Source organism: Rhodnius prolixus, unplaced genomic scaffold, assembly GCF_049639745.1.
Source record: "Rhodnius prolixus isolate KJV_2025 unplaced genomic scaffold, Rpr scaffold_3, whole genome shotgun sequence".
Lineage (NCBI taxonomy): Eukaryota > Metazoa > Arthropoda > Insecta > Hemiptera > Reduviidae > Rhodnius > Rhodnius prolixus.
In genome coordinates this window covers 16,199,468-16,210,868 of record NW_027411603.1, presented here as the reverse complement: position 1 = coordinate 16,210,868, position 11,401 = coordinate 16,199,468, and the positions used below count along the sequence as shown (strand labels likewise).

The following is an 11,401-nucleotide window of genomic DNA, read 5'->3' as shown; positions in this document are numbered from 1 at the left end:
ATTTTTTATTTTTACAATTATAGGATTATGTGATGCATCTGCTAAATTATTTTAAAATTAGATATTTTGTGATTATATAACATTCTGAATTAAATTTGGCATTTTTATTTAATATCTCTTTCTGTTCGATAAATTAAACAATTTAGTTCCTTGAGATTCTAGAAGAACTTGGTGAACTTCATGAGTGAACTGATTTTCTTAAACATGGTATTCTGCAGGCCACCAAGTGTTATTACTATTAGATATCTCCATTTTAGTGAATCATGTGACATATTTACTTTTCCAATAATATTCAAAAATATTAAGCGTATGAGAAAACGAAAAGCAGAGCCATTATAATGTATCTGAGAGACATCTACCGCCTTTAGAAGGAACTCTCTCGTTTTATTCTTAAATCAATAGAGAAATAATTTATTTTACGCCTCATTTATTTTGTATGAATTGAACCCAGGGCTTTAATAAAATTTATATATTTATAAAATCTTGTAATGGTTTTTGAACATATTTTTTTAAATTAATGTTTAAATGTTCCTCTTTAATGTTTGAAAAATAACTTCTCCTTGTAGTTGTCTCCTGTTAGTTGCAACTTTCTTCTTTTAGCTTTCTGGGTTCTTTTATATTTTCATTACAGGCCTATTAGTTTTAATTTGATTTACAGTTAATTAATGCAATTAGAAAGTCTTTAATATTCCAGCCAAATGACTTTGTTTTAAACCTGGCCCGGATAAACACTTGTTCCATCAATAGTTCTCAAATTCACTTCTGGTAATTTTTTACTTTTTTCCTTAAAGCTTCATCATAGCGACAACTATCCGACTCTGGTTTTACAATAAGGTCAATGACTCCTTTTACCGCCCCTTATTTCTTTATCCCAGTGGATTTCTAAGTGCGGATCATTGCTGCACATTTTCCCTCTGTTTATCCAGTTTAAAAAAAAATTAATTATCTTAAAAACATTAAATATGTTTAGTTATGAACTATTGAAAATTACCTAAGAGGTTTTCAGGTAAGTGAAAATCAAAAGATGAATAATAATAATAATAATAATAATGTGTGTTTATTTAATATTAAATAACGATACAAAATAATAAAGAACAGAAAACTAAGAAAACCACACAATGCATGGACACCAAAAGATGAATATAATATTCTTGAAATGGCGGATTTCCAATAACGTTGAAAAAATTATTGCCAATTTTTTTGTTTTGTTATACGTTAGCTTATTTTCGATTTTCAAGAGTCTCTTGAGTAGTTAAGACGACAGTCAAATGGACAGTCCCTCTAAAGTACTCTTACTCCGATCTCACTCACACATGCAATCGCCCAAAACACACACACACACTCACACTAAATGTTTTTCCTGTGCAGTAATGAGTGGTTCACTTCATCAAACACTTCATGACTCATAATTGTTTATTACTTAAGTAAAATTAAGTAGTTACCCTGAAAGCATGAATAATAACTCCATTTGCCAATTATTTTTGTGGTACAACAAAATAAAGTTCTTACTAATGTAATAAAAAAGAGTAAATTTAATATTATTCCTAACGCTTCTCAAATTGTATAGCAAGAGCTCAACACATCTGTGAAAGTACACTTCAAGTTAAGATTCCACTTCTAGCCAGACAGAAAATCGGTACAAATCTCTGGAGAGACACCTAAGTAGTATGCCATTGTTTCTTTTACTCGTTCGATCTCACTTGCAGGGATACAATTGGTTGCTACAATAAGGAAGCTCGCAATGCCCTGTTTTTCCCGCAAAAATATCTTTGGATCCAAATTAAGAAAATCCTGAAAACGTGATTTTTGTTATTTAATTTGTAAAGTAACCTTAATACCTCTATTTACACCTTCGCTGACGACACTGCCATTCTCTCCACACACTCTGACCCTATCCTCGCAGTACGCTCACTACAGTCCCACCTTCACTCAATAGAACCTTGGTTAGAAAACTGGGGTATAAAAATTATCCCAACTAAGTCTAAATACATAGTCTTCACACTCAAACGTCAAACTCCGCCACCTGTCTTCTTACATCACACACCTATCCCACCAGCCGACCATGTGCGGTACCTTGGAATGTACCTAGACAAGAGACTTACCTGGAACCCCTATACGAGACTTAAACGTACCGAACTAAACAAACGATACAAACTTCTAGCCAGGCTACTCGACAAACGCTCAAAACTCTCACTACAGCACAAACGACGTCTCTATACAGCCCTTCTCACACCAATATGGACTTACGGACTCGAACTTTATGGAACAGCTAAAAAATCCAACCTCAACAGACTACAAACACTGCAATCCAAAATACTCCGCCGCATACTAGACGCACCATTCTATGTTAGCAACCACACTATACATACAGATCTCCAAATTCCACTCATCTCCGAACTTGCCAAAATTCGATATAAAAATTTTCACCAAAAACTCTCACTTCATCCCAACCCTTTAGCTGCAAATTTGTCTACAACTACGCTACCCTCCAATCCTCGAAGACGGCTGAGGCGCCGTTGGCCCCGTGACCAACTGGGTGACTAATGGCGGCCATCACTGGATGACCGTCATTCACGTTTGCCACGCTATTAATATACGTTTATCGCATTTACTTATTGTACTCTGTAGGTACAGGTGTAAATTACATTAAAAGGATAATTAAAAAAAAAAAAAATTTGTAAAATATTGTTTATTGAACCATAATTGCAAAATGTATTCACATTTCCAGTGTAGAAGTAGATTATGAAGGAATAGTAGTAAAAACATTTTTTACTTCATTGTAATAATTTGATTAAACAATTAGTGAAAGTAATGCAATATTCTATTGCCATGGTTACCGCTGCTAATTTTATGCTGACGTGACACGTGTGAAGGGAGAATTAACCCTCTTTTGATTTCCAACCCTCGTTGAAAAGCCTTGGCAAGTTTATACGTTTCACTATTTAGCTTTAGTTTACAAATGTTTATTTTCAAAATTATTAAACATTTGTTACAATATATTACATTTGTATATTGAACATTGTTTGTATTCTTTTTATAATAAAAGAAGCAACAAGGTAAAGAGTAAAAATCGATAACAATTACCTATTAAAAATGGAAATTTCTAAAACTATACATACAAACTTCTTACAGAATGTGGCGAGAAATGTTGTTTAACTAAAAAAAAAAAAATATTCTAGGAGTGCTTGTTGGATCCTAATGGACCACCTTAGTGGAATCCATCAATCCATGGCATGTTAGCGCCGAGGGAGAAGAAGAAGGGCTCAAAATGTAGCCACAACCCAATAGTGTGCTCCATTTATCAAGGGTTAATACCAGATATAAAGTGGTAAAGTGGTTTTGGGCCGGAACATTATTGCACAGGCAGCACACCACCATAAGTAGGTAACGAAATTTGTTACATTAGTCAAACAATAGTAACTGTTTATTGTAATACGTTTACCAACCTATTTGTTTCTTACTACTACTACTACTAAATGTAGGTTTGTTCAAACGTGCTTTGTTAAACAGGTGCTTTTTTTAAGCAACAGAATAAAGAAATACTACAATTTCAAATAAAGTCTCACTTAACTTAATTTACCAGTCGCTTCCACAAGATTACAAATCTTGTTTTCCAAAGTAGCAACTTCTTTCTATTGTAGTTGTTCTCGACTGAAAATAAGGTTGCACAGTCATATGAAACTGATGTAAACCAAAAGAGGTTTTCAGGTAAGTGAAAAAAAAAAATTAATAGAATACAATGCAAGAAAGCGAAACTGTCTCTAGCAAATCATAAGAAGTAGTGAATCGCAGCTTTTTTGGAGAGATCAGTCCAATCCATTAAACAAGGATAAGGAAGAAGTTTCATCTAATCAAAATAGAATTCTGTTACGAGTTAGAAAAGTAATTTTACGAATACCATTCTTTGCTTTTCTTCATTTAGCTGCGCTTACGTTAAGACTGAAAGTACCTCCACATCAAATGCCATCGTTCATCAACCTTTGCTACCATGTCTTGTACCCTTCTTATTCATCCATTCACATTCAACGATTCTTTCAGAAACTGTAATAAATTAAATATATTAATATTTTTTGTGTAAGTGATCAATGAAAATTTTATATAATTATCTTTCTTTCCGTACACACATGTTCTTCGCTGTAAGTTAGGATAATCGTGAACTTCAGATTGTAGCGTGAACTTCCAAGTTTCTGATGAAATTCTGGCTTCTATAATCTGGATTATGCCTGAGTGATTAAAAAACATCATTCAGTAATTTATCAAACAGCTAACGTTGATTTTCTAAACGATATTGATTACTAAACGTGTTAGACTTAACTAAGTACGCATTGAATGCTTTTTTCCCTCAGTTACGAGGACTTTTGCTTAGAGCTAACTCCAGTACTTCGATCGTACTACCACATCTCCTAGAGAGGGTCTAGTAAAAAACTTGCAAGCTGTCAGTGTTTTAATTAATTTGCTAACTAAATTACTTTAAGATCACATTAAATCACAGCATCACTTTAATGTACAGTCTAATGTATTCTAGAATCCGCTTGAAATTACACTTTTTGGGAAATTATTTGAAGTAAATGCGCTAGTTAATGTTCAGTTCCTAGGAGTTGCTAAAATCACGAATTCTAATAAAAATTTGTGACTTATTCAAGAATATTGAGAGTTAGAAACAAGACACTAGAAATTGACACTTTTTGAAGCTATTCTATTCAAAAGCATATTTTAGATAAACATTATTTTGTTTTATTTTTTCAATTAAAGGATTTAAGGATATTTTCATCTAAAGTCATCGGCGCCTGGAGCTTCTTTCATTGCAAGGCCGAACAGTGTTCTCTCTTTGCAGGCAACACCAAATAGGAAGCTGTAAGAAGCTCCTAAAAAGAGAAAATCTAAGAGCAAGCAGCTGGGGATTCGAGCCCATGATTTGCGCGCAGAAGTCCAGTACGCTAATCTCTTCCTTTTACTAATTATTATTATTATTATTTCTTTTCTGAATCTCAAATAACCTTAACAATGTACAGGTTACCAGCCCAGAGCACATTATTAATGATCACAAAGACATTTGCCGACAATTCGACATCTGTTTAACCGCTTTTTTACAGTTGGATGTCAATATTTTGGTTTAATCCCAATGGAACTCTGCCACTTGCCGAAACTCCTTATCGTACAGCAGAACTTCAGGTCGATAAGTATTCGGACTGTTCTGTCAATGAGCAACATCCGGTCGTAGAACAATCTGTTCTGTAACGTAACATTCAAATACAGGTTGAAGCTTATATTGGACGTAAGGGGCACTTCCATTAACTAACCTAATTTTCATTGCTATTATTAATTAATATTATTGTTTAGTTAATTATAATTATAATTATTATTGAGCAATGTTAGACATGTACAATACCCTAATGAGCCATTTTCTATATGACATCTCCTCCAATCAAATCAATCCTCAAAGAATTAAAATAACTGGTAGAAATCTATCATGGTAAGAATAACTTCTTTTACTTCAAATGAAATATTTTAATATTTGTAAAGATATAAAATTAAAAATTAAATTTTATGCACAAAAAAATGGTCAAGTGGATAATACTAAAGATAAACAAAAAAAAGAAGAGCTATCGTGTCCTCAAATCTACAACCACATCAACTAACTTCCAAGAAAGAATTTACTCTTAATTTTAATGCGATTCAATCAAACAATTATGGTATAAAGATTGGCCTATTTTGCAATCTACATACAGAAGTCAAAACCAAATATTATGTAATAAGTGTTAATATCTCTGGACCTTCATAAATCTGAATTCATCTCCTTTACAAGAAATATGATTTTACTTACACAAGTAAGGGAAAGTGAACATTAGATTTCTGGATTAACCAGGACGTCCTTGCTTGCTTGATTCGCAATACTCCTTTAAACAGAAAAAAGGAACATAGAATGGCAATACAATTGATTATTGGAGTTAAAAGCCGATAAAAGTTTGACCCATAATGTAAAATTCCTAGTAATAAATCCGGTTCAATAATACTGTAAACATAAAATAAATTCTGACAATAAATAAAAGCCAGTTTACTCAGAATGAGGGAAATGATCTCACACATTGTGCACAGTAAGTAAATACAATTTACAGAGACACTTGATTTTTAACCGTTGTCTTAGGAATGTGAAAGTTCTATATTTGTATTTATGTACACATTTTAAACCCGCATTAGTTATATATTGCGAATGCTAGATAGATATTAGTGGAAACCCGGATCTGTCTATTTAATTTATTGATAACTTAATCTTGTTTTTTTCATCGGTTTAAACTGGTTTAATTTTAGACACATATTTTCAGTAATATAAAATTATTTATTATTTTGTTAAAGCGGCTACTATATCAACTGTGCTTGTTTTTATTATATCATATAACTCGTTTTGATGTCATTAATTTGTACACATGTGTTTCCACCGTTTCAGAAAAACTTGTTTGCCGTCGGCAATTATTCCATTCTATTCGAAAAAATTAAAATTACAGCTCCATTTCTTTCACAGTTGATTCTGCACTAAAACAACTTACATAGAATCCACTTTATTAAAATACACTTGCTGGAATAGAGGCGATACAAACGTTTTAAGAAATAATTTATCAAACTTATATAGAATTGAACTACAACTTTCAACCCAAATTGTACATTTCGGATTATTGGTCATCGCTATGTGCCTCTATAAAACAAAAACAAACGTTTGTTAAAGTGAAAAAAATCTACAAAATTACAGTAGTCCTTTTTATTATTATCTTGAGGATGCCTAAATTCTGACAGTTAGAATCCCCACAGAAAGTTAGAAACATTTATTCACTCAAGTTTAGAATCGTTTTAAAAAAAATACAAAAAGCAAAATATATTAAACTATTTCTCATTTATTGTTGAACGGAATTCCGAACCAGTAATTCGTAACAAACAAAAATAAAAAAATTGCAATGGATTCCACCTAAAGTTTAAGAATGAAATTTAGCACTAAGAAAGTAATAACAGACAAAAATTATTAAGATAGAGAAATACCTAAATGTTGGTGGAAACGTAAAAAGATGGACCGGTAGCAAACGTTTTTAAGACAAGAATAAGACTTGACCCATTTTATCAAGTGCAATAGTGAATCCAAACTCATTTTACCAGAGAAAGAATTTTGAAGTACGGAGGATAGCTGGAGAAATCCTAATGAAAATAAGAATCCTCGCAAAAAACCTTTGGGATGTGACATTGCTGAGAAATAGTATTAGATCTAAACCCTGGATCAGACAAGAATAAAATGAATGTAACCTAATCATTAAGATGTCTATCTGCGATTAAGTTATGTTGAATCCACTGAAAGCTTCTAAGACAAAAATAAATTATATAAAAGAAAGTAATGAATCTTCTTCGATAAGCGGCATTTTCTATTTAACATTTCGATTTTCGATTATACGACCGCAGACCACACGAATTAGTTCCAACAAAAGTAAATAAATAATTAAAGCTTCATTGATTGCATTAAATAAAGTATTACATCTAGGTTTATGTAACTCCAGTGGTGGAAAAGTACTAAATACTTTTTCAATGATCATGTAGCTCATGCGGGTACCCCTGCCTAATAACACGAATAACATTCACACAACAAAATCTGGCGTGCAGATGAGTTAATAGGTTAACAACTGCTTGAGTTTAGCAAACGTCTGGATCTAGATCATCATCATACATATATGTACATTCTACACTTTACCGTTGTTGTCTACAGAAAATGAACGCACAATGACTTTTAAAGACGCTGTGGTGATCATTAGCTTCTCTCTACATAAACCTACAGATAGATTACAGTGTTATATCAATCCTAAATGAAGTCATTGAAACCATTTCTGTTTTTTGCTTTTAATAAATGATTCTTTGAGTGTATTATGAAAGTAAATAGTTGACTAAATGCATGCTCATACAATATCCATTTTTATTCAACTAAAATTGCCGTAAAAGGTGTGCTAAAGCGAGCGTATTGGTTATATATTCCTTCATTCTGAATAGATGTACCATCATTTCCAGCCCATTCAATCTAATAGCATATTATTACCCATTTTTCTAACAGGGAGTAAAAATTCGTAAGAGGTAATGTAGCGACTAATTTTTCTTTACATCATTTCCAAAAGAAAATGGTTATTTGCATTTACATAATGTGCCTTAGAAATTTACAATTCTATTCATCAGTAATTTTAATTTTTTTCCCCACACTTAGTTCTTCTTTCAGTCTTTAAAGATGAATTTTACTTTCTTCAAAAATATAACAGTAATAATTAATATTAAGTGACAATCACTTTGGCGCTTCCGATCTAGAAGTTAATTAGCGAAAAATAAAAAAAAAAAATTATTCAAATAAATGGTTGCATAAAATTGAATCAATTTTTTATGGATTCTATGAGATCCAAGTCTCATGAACGTACCAAATGTTTCAGCCGAGCATGCGCTTCAGGCCTCAGATGACCACGTTTTACTCATGGTCACTCATGACCAATGATACGTGCTATATTCAATATCATCCAGACTTATCTCATCAAAAACTCTATCAAGGAATAATTGTCGCCATGGTAAATGTTAATCCACTTTTATTTTAACAAAGTAGGAGTGGAGGATAATTACTTCCCTGAATGATTTTAACTAGGATTATTAGAAGTTCCTAAAGAGAATTTAAATTATTGCAAATTATTTACTGCAATCTATTTTAGAGGAATTAATTTGCTGGATTATAATTAGTGGATACTTAGTGTTCGTTTAGGGTGTAAGGATGAGCTGCTGTAGAGGAATGAAATTTTAAGAAAACAAGTATTCACAAGATCTTTAACGAAAGGGATTTTGAGATCATTATGGATGGTGATGTTAGAAATATAAATAACAATATTTAACACACAAAAATAAGCGATAAAATAAAATATAATAATAATTACTTCAAATAGCTTTTCTTTAACAAGCCGGATCTTGGATAGAAATCGGCACCATAAGGAATGTGATCATTCCATGCACTTGAAATGATATCCTGTTTCGAATACTGGCGAATAATACTGGCAAACACAGCCTGGGAGCTGGCTCGGTAGCTGTGAGCTCAGGGCAGTGAATTTCACCACTTAATAATATTCTCATCGCGAATGACCATCAATCTTCTTGATTAGAGGGAATTTAAATTTAATTTTTAATTGAGAAAAATAGTACAAAATACTGTAATGTAGCTCTAGATTGGATCTTCTCCCAGTCGGCTAATATCCCTTCTATCGTTTTAGGATCTCAAACATCTCAAGTCTGACTTCAAACAAATCCTAAGGCTCTTCTTCCTGTCTGCAGATCGCATACACTTTAAAGTTAAAAGAAAGATCCTTATTTACGTAGGAACTCCTAAGTCTCCCATAATTAATTCTTCCAAAAGGTTTGCCAGCATTTGGGTTCTTAAAAAAAGTTTGTATTTTTTTGTGGCAAAAAGAAAATGACATTACAATTGCCGACATAAAGTTCTATTCTTTTATCACTCATCGAACTTTCCATAAAAATATTTCTTACAAGAGAGGTATTCTGAACTTGCATGGAGTTTTGGCTAAAATTTTCTCTTTGGAAAGACTATGTTATACCTTACACGCTCTCAGTATATGCGCCAGCCTGTAAGACAAATTTATTGGACCCGCAATATATGAAAATTCCGAGAAAGAAATGACTGTCACAGGACATTTGCTGTAACATGTATAAATATAATTAGTTTTAATGATATATTGATTTATCAATCATGATTATTTGCGTTCTATACAACCCAAGGATTTGCTAACCAGCTGAAGAGTATGTTAATGCTATCTAGTTGACGAGTAATGCTTTGTGACAGAAACGAGCTAGCCTTTCTTGAGGCATATACAATAATTTGATTCAGAGATCAATACGCTTCAAATAAGTATCCTTAAATTCCTGAACGTATCCTTTGCATGACAAATGAGTCCGAAGAATTTCTAGTTAAGTTCAAGACTATTTATCAATTATCAATGTATACCAAAAATGTTAATAATGAATAGAAATAATTGTAGTCTTAAGGTCACAATCAATCGATATCTAGCAACTGTAGTTATGTAAAACTAAAGGTTTTCTTACTTAAATGTCACGAACTGACTTGTACGCTTTTAATTGATTTTTATATTTATGTAAAAACTATTATATTTATTTAGTTTCTTTAATTAGTATTTTTGTTAATTTATTTTCATATAAATTAATTCAAAACACTACATTGCAGGCAACAATTTCAAGCCAACTACACATTGGTTAAAAATTCAAATTATAATCAATTTTATTTAACCTTTTGCCTTTTTTAGAAGGTGGTTCAAAAATTATCCCCAATTTCGAAATGCATAATATAATAGCCAGCCATTAATTCAGTTTTAGCACAATCTGGTAAAAGTATTTTTTTTTTTTGCTTCTTTTTTTTATTTATATCTTTCAACTTACATTTATCACATGACAGATCTTGAAGGGAAAGCCAGAAGATCTTTCAAAGCCGTACTTAAAAACCCATCCATCTCAGGGAATATTGACAATGATACAATGGTCATGCGGTTATCATATTAACTTTCAAAAGTTTCTTTCTATTGCATTCCTCACTTACAGTAGACTGTAGCTACAGCTAAAGTTGCCAATAACATTGTCCCATTTAAAGTTATTGATATTATAGTTGTAGAAGCTCGACAGTTGTAATCTAAATTTTTCGCTCTTCAGTAAAGTTCTTGAATGAATTTATCTCAATTTTACTTTTATGAAATTTTGCTTAACTTTATGATTTCCTTCTTAAGATGCATGGATACCGCTCCAAATGAAACCAATTCAAATTCAAATTTCGACATGTATACAAATGCCAGAAAAAGTAAATTCGACTGTTAAGCTTTGCTTGAGATATGTTTGTTTAAGGCCGATACACAGCAGCAAGGTACAAAGTTCATCGCTCTAATTGCTTTGACCAGGAAATATCCATTGGTGTGTTGATATGACAAAAGAAATAAAGCGAAAAACTTTGTATATATGCGGTTTAATCCCAGGTGAAAAAAGAAATATGTTGTTTATTAACAATAAAACAAAATTTATTTTATCAAAAGTTAATTTGAAAGCGATTTAAAAGCAAAAACTGCTTAGATCCACTGAAGGTCCGTGTCACAGAATTCATTGGCTCTAATTTCCCATATTGTAGAAAACAAATATTGAGCAATTTATGTATTCGCCTATTACCAATACGTGTATTAAGTTATTTTATCTGACGATATTTCTACAACTCTCCCATATTGATTAATAATCTATCATTTTCTTCCTCAAATAAAGTTTATCTTAAATTGCGACGTATTTAGGAATAAGGTCAAAAGTCGAATATCATTAGAAATTAAATTTTTATTTTTACAAA

The 11,401-nt window shown here is 31.9% G+C and overlaps 1 long non-coding RNA gene across 2 annotated transcripts; it reads left to right on the top strand.

The window, feature by feature from the left end:
* The first annotated feature begins 2,836 nt into the window (after window positions 1–2,836).
* Window positions 2,837–11,040, top strand: LOC141453648 (uncharacterized). Of its 2 annotated transcripts, none has more exons than XR_012458107.1 (5): window positions 2,837–2,920; window positions 3,180–3,380; window positions 8,445–8,576; window positions 9,787–9,936; window positions 10,803–11,040. It is a non-coding gene; the product is annotated as an uncharacterized lncRNA (long non-coding RNA). The 2 variants fall into 2 exon arrangements; XR_012458106.1 differs by having other exon boundaries at window positions 3,180–3,384.
* Window positions 11,041–11,401: the final 361 nt, after the last annotated feature.